This window comes from Eptatretus burgeri, chromosome 12, assembly GCF_056783735.1.
Source record: "Eptatretus burgeri isolate ZD-2024b chromosome 12, Ebu_testis_v1, whole genome shotgun sequence".
Taxonomy (NCBI): Eukaryota; Metazoa; Chordata; class Myxini; order Myxiniformes; family Myxinidae; genus Eptatretus; species Eptatretus burgeri.
Window position 1 is genome coordinate 77,039,769 of NC_140972.1, and position 10,174 is coordinate 77,049,942.

The 10,174-nt window shown below is 44.7% G+C and overlaps 1 protein-coding gene across 8 annotated transcripts in view; it reads right to left on the bottom strand.

Moving 5' to 3' along the window:
- LOC147015942 (uncharacterized) overlaps nucleotides 1-10,000 on the bottom strand; it is a 63,425-nt gene extending 53,425 nt beyond the window's left edge. For all 8 annotated transcript variants that reach the window (XR_015049944.1, XR_015049943.1, XR_015049946.1 and 5 more), the window contains exon 1: nucleotides 9,865-10,000. The gene's annotated coding sequence lies outside the window, so the exon portion shown is untranslated. The remainder of the gene's footprint in view (nucleotides 1-9,864) is intronic.
- Between the last annotated feature and the right edge of the window lie 174 nt (nucleotides 10,001-10,174).

Genomic DNA, 10,174 nt, shown 5'->3' on the forward strand with positions numbered 1-10,174 from the left:
AAACCCACAAACAGTGGTGCATGAATTATAGTAAGGATTTCCCAATGCAGACGTCTTTCTGGCCTCTTGGCAAATGATGCACTATGGGAAACTTCATCTTCTTCCCTTTTGTGTTTAGATGAAGTAGGTTGATTCATCTCCATGCATTAGCTTCCAATCAGAATATAAAAGAAGGGGTGAAAAAATAAAAATTAAAAAATAATTAAAAAAAAAAAGATTCGCTAATTAGGTTACCTTCTGAAAATCAGAAATAATGAATACGGACACCGTGTAAATTCAATACAAAAATTATTTTCGACACTTAATGAGGTTGACCTTGAAACTGATCTGTAACGACAAAGGCAAGTGAAATATTCTCAATGCTTTTACAACTGAATGTCTTAAACCAATATTAATCCCAAAATGCATCGAATGTATTATCTCACAAAAAAAAAAATGACATAGCAGAACTGCAATTTTTTTGTAAATATTTTCCTTAATACAACCTTGAAAATTATGTTCAGGGTTAAATACTAGGAATGTCTGCACAATTTGATAATTTTGAGTCTCATGAAATACACTACATGGCCAAAAGTATGTGGACACCCGCTTGTAAAATGTCTCATTCCAAAATAATGGACATTAATATGGAGTTGGGGACCCCTTTGCTGCTATAAAAGCCTCCACTCTTCTGAGAAGGATTTCCACAAGATGTTCGAACATTACTTTGGGGATTTTCTTCCATTCAGCCACAAGAGCACTGATGAGATCACGCACTGATGTTGGGCGATTCGGTCAGGGCTCTGTGCAGACCAGCCAAGTTCTTCCACACCAATCTCGACAAACCATTTCTGCATGGACATCACTTTGTGCACAGGAGCATTGTCATGCTGAAACAGGAAAGGGCCTTCCCCAAACTGACCGTCAGACACAAGGTACGACAGTTTCAAATCGCACTATCTGTCACCAACTCCATGAAAGGGGGTTCTATGGTAGGAGACCCAGGAGGACCTCACTGGTGAGAGACACACACAAGAAAGCCTGACTGGAGTTTGCCAAAACCCTTCTGGGAGAATGTCCTCTGGACAGATGAGACCAAATTAGAGCTTTTTGGTGAAGCACATCTCCATGTTTCCAGAAAACAAAATGAAGCTTTCAAAGAAAAGAACACGTTCCCGACAGTCAAACACGGAGGAGGTTCAGTGGTGTTTTGGAGTTGCTGTGCTGCCTCTGGCACTGGGTGCCTTGAATGTGTGCATGACATCATGAAATCAGGAGATTACCAAGGCATTCTGGAGTGCAATGTTCAACCCAGTGTCAGAAAACTGGGTCTCCGTCAAAGGTCATGGGTCTTGCGGGAGGACAATGACTCCAAACACTTCAAAAAACACTCAGGAATGGTACAAGACAAAACACTGGACTGTTCTGAAGTAGCCAGCAACGAGCCCAGATCTAAATCCAATTGAACACCTGTGGGGAGATCTGAAAACAGCAGTTGGGAGAAGGTGGGAACTGGAGCAGTTTGCACAAGAAGAGTAGGCCAAACTGCCAGTAGAGAGGTAGGAAGCTCATTCATGGTTACAGGAAGCGTTTGACTGCAGTGATTTTGTCCAAAGGCTGTGATACCAAATATCAAGTCAAGGGTGTCAAAGTCATTTCTTTTTATTTTCTGATTTAAAAGGATTTATTAACTTCTGATTCAAAAAAGAAAGGTTCTGTAATATTAAGTGAAATAAAGAATTGTGGAAACCAAATACTTTTGTCAATTTCAACTTTTTTTTGAGAAAAGTCATTTTCAAAAACAAATTAATAAATTAGTGCAAGGGTGCCAATATTTTTGGCCATGATGACCAGATACCAAGACGCCCAGCTTTGATCGACACCTGACCCTGACTAATGACTTTACCATTCAAATTAATTTACAATGGGATTAAAATATATTCAATTCAAATGAAATCAAATGGAAGACTAAATAGGTACAGTCCTGCATTGGAGTAATCAGAAGGAACCCAAACAAGCAAAAAACAAGGATGAAGTCATCAGGAGGAACCTGGATAGGATTCACATTTCAGCTGCTGCTACTCTACCCTCAAACCAATCCAAGCACAGCGAAGTGAGCCTCATTTAAAAAAAAAAATCAATAATCAAAAATATAAAATAATTCTGGCTGCCAAATCATGGGTCCAAACAAGTTGAAAATTAAAACATTTATTTACCATCACTACTAGATCATAATTGTGAAGTTTCACAGCGATTGATTAAGCGGTTCCAGAGAAAACTCAAATTTTTCTTCAATCCAACATGGCTGCCAAACCATGTGACCTATCCATTATTCCTTGTACACACAAGAACTTTGTACACCCATGGCTTGAGGAACATTCGTGTGACGTTTCCCCTCGAACTGTCCAGCAGTTCTGAAGAAGATTTTGAAGGTTTTCGGTTAAATCTAATATGCCTGCCAAACCATATGACCAAACCAAACATCATATATGGGTGAACCTTTTGTTCCTCATGGATAGGCAGTCATACATGTAAAGTTTCACCTCGATCTGTTCAACCACTTCAGGAAAGAGGATTTTTGAAGATTCTCTTTTTCAACAATTATGGCTGCCGAATCACGTCACAAACGTCGTCAAATTTCTGTGGACCATTTTATCCCGAGATGACCATCAAAAAGTTTCATACTGATCAGATGTCGTGTTAGACATATGCAATTATGACGTCATAACAAAAGAACGTACAACATAAAAAAATGTACTTATTCCCCATGAGTTGTACTGTTGTGGGGCCGGGTGTCGGTGGTGAGCACGACCGCTCGGGGGAGCAGTAGAGTCGGCTCCACCGAACACCCAGAATTAGGTCGTATCTTTCAGATAAATCCAAAAGGTCACGGGTCCCTTATCTGACCAAAGATCGCCAATAGGTCGACCACGTGGGGTAGGGTCAATTGCCAAACTTCAATATACCTAAGTGCCCACGCGGCAAAGCTACCGGGGAAATTCACCATCGGCAGGATCTGCGCGACCCAGGCCGTTACCGAACCAGATCCAAGTCGTACCCCGAGCGGAGAGTACCAGAACCCTGCCAGCCAATTGCACGATTACGGCAACAATGAGGCCTCCTAATTCCCGTTCGCAGCGTGCCAAACCAATGATAGAAATGACAAAGAACGAGCTGGTACATTCAACAAAAGGGATATTTATTTATTATAATAATAATAATAATAATAATAATAATAATAATAATCGGGGAGGGAAGCACACAAAGAGCAGAGTTATCCGAATAAGAAATGTAATGTACAATGAGCAAACGAAAGCACTTACACAATTCTACTTGAAGACGGGCCCACACAAAGACACACACCCCCCAAAAGAAATGATGGCCGCGGCCTTTGATACCCCCAACTCGGAGGGAAGGTGAGCTGGAGGTAAGGATGCTAGCTTGGACCTTCCAGTCTTGTGCGGCCCTTGACGATCCGGCTCGGCGGGACTCGAACCCGCAACACAATGCCGCTCCAAGCACCAGGTACCGTGCTCTCCAATCGGCCATGCACCAATCAACCAAGACCAAGGAGTACATCAGAGGCGACAATGACCCAGGACCAGACGAACCAGCCAGCACCAAGATCCACGATCCCCCAGACGACCAACTTCCTCAGCCTGGTGTTCCTTTATATCTTTCTTGTCTGGGGTGAGAAAAATTGCCATCTGAGGTGGTCTCCACCCTCATTGGCCGGGGTGTCGTGGGAAAGTCGCCCTCTGTGGCCATCTCCACCCTCATTGGCCGGGATGTCGTGAGAAGGTCGTCCTCTGTGGCATCTCAACCCTCATTGGCCGGGGTGTCGTGGGAAAGTCGCCCTCTGTGCGTGATCTCCACCCTCATTGGCCAGGGTGTCGTGGGAAAGTCGCCCTCTGTGGCCATCTCCACCCTCATTGGCCGGGGTGTCGTGGGAAAGTCGCCCTCTGTGCGTGATCTCCACCCTCATTGGCCGGGGTGTCGTGGGAAAGTCGCCCTCTGTGCGTGATCGCCACCCTCATTGGCCAGGGTGTCGTGGGAAAGTCGCCCTCTGTGCGTGATCGCCACCGTCATTGGCCAGGGTGTCGTGGGAAAGTCGCCCTCTGTGGCCATGTCCACCCTCATTGGCCGGGGTGTCGTGGGAAAGTCGCCCTCTGTGGCCATCTCCACCCTCATTGGCTGGGGTGTCGTGGGAAAGTCACCCTCTGTGCGTGATCTCCACCCTCATTGGCCGGGGTGTCGTGGGAAAGTCACCCTCTGTGCATGATCTCCACCCTCATTGGCCGGGGTGTCGTGGGAAAAAAAAAAAAATCGCCCTCTGTGCATGATTGGACAAGGGGTGGAGTCGGAGCTGAGGCGGTGAAAATCCCTGCCCATGTACGTGGTCGAACGCACGTGGGCAATGGCGGCGGTGTGCGAAGTGAAGTGAAGAAGATTTGTTGTAAAAGAAACTCCGCAGTGCACACATGTAATTCCTGTTAGACACAGGTAGGGGACCCCAACTATAAACACATACTTAGAGATAACTAAACTTGTGGACTGCTGTCTGTCTGTGTGCACAAGGCTTCCAACTTCATAACAGTACTTGCTATGTACCAAGTTTCAATTTTTTCCTTGGTGTGGTTTCAGAGAGACAGAGGTCCAAAGTTTTTCTGTTTTTTCAACATGGTTGCCACACCACGTGACCCATGAAGTCATAATTATGATTACAACATTCTACACGAGTCGTTGCACCTATGATGAAAATTGTCTCAATCCGACAAGCGGCTGCAGAGAAAAAACGCAAATTCTGTGAACAAACAAACAAGAAGACGAAGTCGTGCAGAGCACGTTACTTGAAAAATCCATAAAGCAAATTTGAGCTCAATAATAATTGTTGGTTGAATTCAATGACGAAATATGCAACTCTTCAAATTTCAAGTGAATCAAATGAAAATTGTCAGGTCAGGTTCGATCTGTGACCTGCTACAGGTACCATGTAAACCTGTACTAACCTGTTCCATGGTCGGGTTGGCGGTGACTAAACAGTCTCCCCCACCAGGTTTTCTGGAAGTCATGGACTTAGGGTGGCTGGTTCATGGTTTCAGCACCCACAAGCTCATCGCTGGACTTGGTATTCCAACGCTGGCAGTGTGGCAAAGGAGATTGACCATGTCCTCATTGACGGTCGTTGGAGGATGATCCAGAACTGCAGGGTCTACCGGAGTGCTCAGTTCCTCAATACTGACCACAGGCTTGTTGTAGCAACTCTAAAGCTGCACCTTAAATCCTGGAGAATGGTACCATCCCAGCCTTGGCTGGATGTTGGCAAGCTCAGGGATGAGAGAGTAGCTGGGGAGTTTGCGAACAGGCTGAGTGGACACTTGGGGGGGTCTGGGTGCTTTGGGGGGTCCTGAAGAGTTGTGGAGTGCCTTCAAGACCACCGTCCTTGATGTTGCCGGTGGATGTCTTGGAGCTCACCGCAGGGCAAAGAAGAATTTTGTCTCTCAAGGGACACTGCATACCATTGACCAGAGTCGCAGGGCCAGGCTGAATGGCAGAGCTGAGCTGTTCAGGGAGCTGAGGCGTAAAACTGTACGTGCAATGAGGGTGGACAAGGAGGCCGATGTGCGAGGAATATGTGAGGGGGTAGAGCATCACCTGTGGACAAGTGATTCTCGTCCCGCTTACAGGGGAATTCGCGCATTGCGTTCATCCAAGCCCATCCCTCGGAGCACTACAGTTCGAGCAGAGAGTGGTAGGCTCTTGACAGAGGAGTCTGAAGTGAAGGCCCGCTGGGCCGGTTACTTTGAGCGGTTGTACCAGGCTGATCGCCCAGCTGTCGAGTTGAACGTCAAGGGTGTTACAATCCCTGTTGCTGACCCTCGAATTAATTGTGGTCCACCTTAGCTTGTGGAAACACGGGCTGCGGTGAACCAGTTGAAACGGGGCAAAGCTCCAGGGATCTGTGGCATCCATGCTGAACTTCTCAAGGCTGGTGGAAATGCTGCACTCATGTCGTTGCATGCAGTTTTGTGCTCTGCCTGGAACACAGGCATCATCCCAACTGACTGAAAGAGGGGCCTTGTTGTCCCTCTCTGGAAAGGGAAAGGTGATCGCCAAGACTGCAACAACTACCGAGGGGTGACGCTGCTCTCAGTGCCGGGCAAGGTCTTTGCTTGGATAATTCTTGATAGGGTTCGCCATCATCTGCTTGAGCACCAGCGTCCAGAGCAGTCAGGCTTTACACCAAAGAGGTCAACGATTGACCGTATCCTTGCTCTTCGTGTCCTCACCGAACGCAGACGAGAGTTTCGGCAGGGGCTGCTTGCAGCCTATGTTGATCTCTGTAAAGCATTCGATTCAGTGAATCGGGATGTCCTCTGGAGGATTCTTGGTCTTCGTGGGGTGCCACCAAAACTGATCGATCTGATGTCTGAACTCTACTCTGGTACTGAGAGTGCTGTGAAGTGTGGTGGTACCATCTCTGACTCATTTCCAGTTGTTACTGGAGTTCGTCAGGGGTGTGTACTGGCCCCCACACTTTTCAGCACTTGTATGGACTGGATTTTAGGGAGGATGTCGGAGAGATCAAGCTGCGGTGCATCGTTTGGGAATGTCAAGATCTCGGACCTTGTTTTTGCAGATGATGCAGTCATCTTTGCGGAGACTTTAGACATCCTTTTGGGGGCCCTCGAGGTGCTGAATGAGTAGTTGGAGCCGCTGGGATTACGGGTTTCTTGGGTCAAAACTAAGATCCAGGCTTTCAATGACATCTTGGATGTTGCTGTCTTGTCTGTGTCTGTTTGTGGTGAGGATGCTGAGGTCGTGGAGAGATTCACTTACCTTGGCAGTGATATTCATGTCTCTGCTGGCTGTGAGTCAGAGGTCAATAGACGTCTGGGTCGGGCCTGGGGAGTCATGGATTCACTGGATCATGGGGTGTGGCGCTGCCGGTACCTGTGCGGGAGGATGAAAGTCTGAGTCTTCAGGTCCTTGGTGCTTCCATTCTTGTTCTATGGATGCGAGACTTGAATTCTGACCAAGGATCTGAGATGGAGACTTGATTCCTTTGGTACCAGGTCTCTTCGGAGAATCCTTGGCTATCGCTGGTCGGATTTTGTGTCCAACGAGCGGTTGCTGAGAGAGACTCGGATGAGATTTGTTACCTGCATAGTCCGTGAGCGTCAGTTGCGGCTGTATGGACATGTGGCTCGTTTTCCTGACGCTGATCCTGCCCACCAGATTCTCTCAGCAAGGGAGTCACATGAGTGGCGGAGGCCAGTGGGCCGACCACGTGCCTCATGGTTGCAGCAGGTTGACCATCATCTCAAGGAGATGGGGATGGGCCTGGCATCTGCCTGGGGGATGGCCAGACGGAGGCCCCTGGAGTACCGACGGAAAGTGGACGCAGCGACGCGCTGTTCTTGCACATGCTCCCATACCTGACCTGAGATGAAAATTGACAATTTTAGAAATTCAGCCTATGTTGACCTCAAAAAATAATTTGCTCATTGAATTCAGTGACCTGAAATACATATCCTCTTCAAATTTCAAATCAATAGTATGAGAGTTGAGGAATTTTAAAATCTCACCCAAGTTGTTGACCTTTGGCCTATGTTGACCTTTTGACCTCAAAAACAATAGACTTCTTCCTTATGACAAACTCGACGATAATCGGTTTAAAATTGTGACCTGTAGGCAATAAACAAACAGAGACGGAATAACAAGACGACGTTGTGCAGAGCATGATGCTTGCAAAATCCATAAAACAAATTTTACCTCAAAAATAATCGGGAGTTGAATTGAATGACCTGAAATATATATCCTCTTCAAATTTCAAGTCAATCGGATGAAAATTGACAATTTTTAAAATATCACCTTAGTTGTTGACCTTGGGCCTATTGACCTTTTGGTCCATGTTGACCTCAAAAATAATTGCCTAGTTGAATTCAGTGAGCTGAAAATATAAATCCTCTTCAAATTTCAAGTCAATCGGATGAAAATTGAGGAATTTAGAAATCTCACCTTATTTGTTGACCTTAAAAACAAGAGGCTTCATCCTTATGACAAACTCTACCATGTGGTGAAGTTTAGTGAAGATAGATTTCAAAATGTGATCTGCAGGCGACAGACAGAACAAAATCGACTGACCAACAGACGGAAAAAACAAGGACAAATGTGTCCAAGAGCCATTGGACACATTGTGTCCAATGTGTCCAAAAAGGTTTTGACTGCTAAAAAAACAAAACAAAAAAAAAAACAACCGATATTTCGTCACATGCCTTGATTAAGCCAATAGCGAGACCCGTCATAGTGTATTTACGAAATATATAGTGTATTTACGAAATTACAGTATATTAAATGGAATAATCCTTAAATAGTAACGTGAACTTTTCGAAACTTTAAAGCAAATATCCGAATATATTTAAAAGTTCATGATAGACGCTCTCAAAAGGCACCCTCAATGCGAGGATGTGTACAGGTGTTTAGTATTTACTCGCAAATTACCCGCCCACGGGCGGGTACAGTTATCTGTTGAATGGCGTTGGTCCGGTCTCGATTGGATGAAATTGAGAAATTGACGTTATCCGGTGACCATGACCCCGTGACATTTGACCTTGACCTTGATCCCCTTATGTCCGTTCCCAAGGATCACATATGCCAAGTTTCATCTCATTCTATCCAACAGTTTGGCCGTCTATAAAGGACAAAAAAAAACATGAAAAATTGACGTTTTAGTCAATTTATGACGTCATAACTTGAAAACCGGAAGTCGGAAGTGAATGTCGTCAATCAACTGTGCCATTTAATTTTGATTATCTGTCGAATGGCGTTGGTCCCGTCAAGATCGGATGAAATTGAAGTTACCCGGTGACCTTGACCCCTTGACCTTTGACCTTGAACTTGACCCCCCCCTATGTCCGTTCTCATGTCCCAAGGATCACTCATGCCAAGGTTCATCTCATTCCATCCAACGGTTCGGCCGCCTGTAAAGGACGAACAAACAAACATATTCTATCTTTTTAGTATAGTAGGAGATCCGGATCCTGTGTATGTAAAAGAGCCGAGCCTAATATAAAGCTTTTGTCTTCACAAGAAGAACAACAACAACGCCGAGCTAAAAAAAAAATCTTCGATTTTTCACGTAACAAACGAAACAAACCTAAATACAATAAATACCCTCTCCTCGGGTGAGGGTAAAAATGCCAGAACGAGTGCTTCAAAACTGTGGACAAAAATCGTGCGACAGGCAGACAAACAGACTAACAGGCAGACAGACAGGCAGACAAACAGACTAACAGGCAGACAGACAGGCAGACACAAACACTACAAACCAACTACTTGGCGAATTGTTTTTTTTCACCAATTAACAAACAGGTGAAACGTAATGTTCGTCCACATTCAGTGGCGAAGGAGATAAAAGCAAAAACACCATTCGCAACTTCATCGACAGGTGCATTATAATTATTACTATTGTTATACATCTCCATTGAAATATTCTTCAATCAAACCAGTCATCACGACCACTTTTATCGAAATTAAGCGCTCATTAAGCAAACACTAAAACCTGTTTTCCGAGCTTCCCTCCAAGTACAACAGCTCGAGGTGTCGCACAAGATGACCGAGCTGCGTTCTCATGAAATAACAACACTCCAAATGGAACCTCGAGGTTTATCGTGCCGTACACAGTACTGAGAGTACACAAAGCTCGCAAGTCGAGGGCTAGGCCTCAACTCAACTCATCTCGAGAGTTCACAAATTCATTTACAAACAACAACTTTGTCTCAGTAAAATGCGACAAAATGATGGGGGAAGGGGATTAACCACTGAAATAAAAAAAACCCGCCATAATATAAATTTGATGAGAGAAATACATGATCTGCTCACCAATCGTACGTCGACCTGCTTACGGGAAAGGGGCCATGACAGTTCAACCAATCAACGATTGGACGGAAAAAACAAAAACAAAAAAAAAAAACATTTATATATCCCGTCCATACGTCATGATCCAAGCAGCTTAAACCGCATCGTAATATCGAATCTATATATATATATATATATATATATATATATATATATATATATATATATATATATATATATATATATATATATATATATATATATATATAAATATAATTCAAGCATATGTTATATTTTGGATTCTACTTTCATTATTTTCGTGGTTAAAATAAAA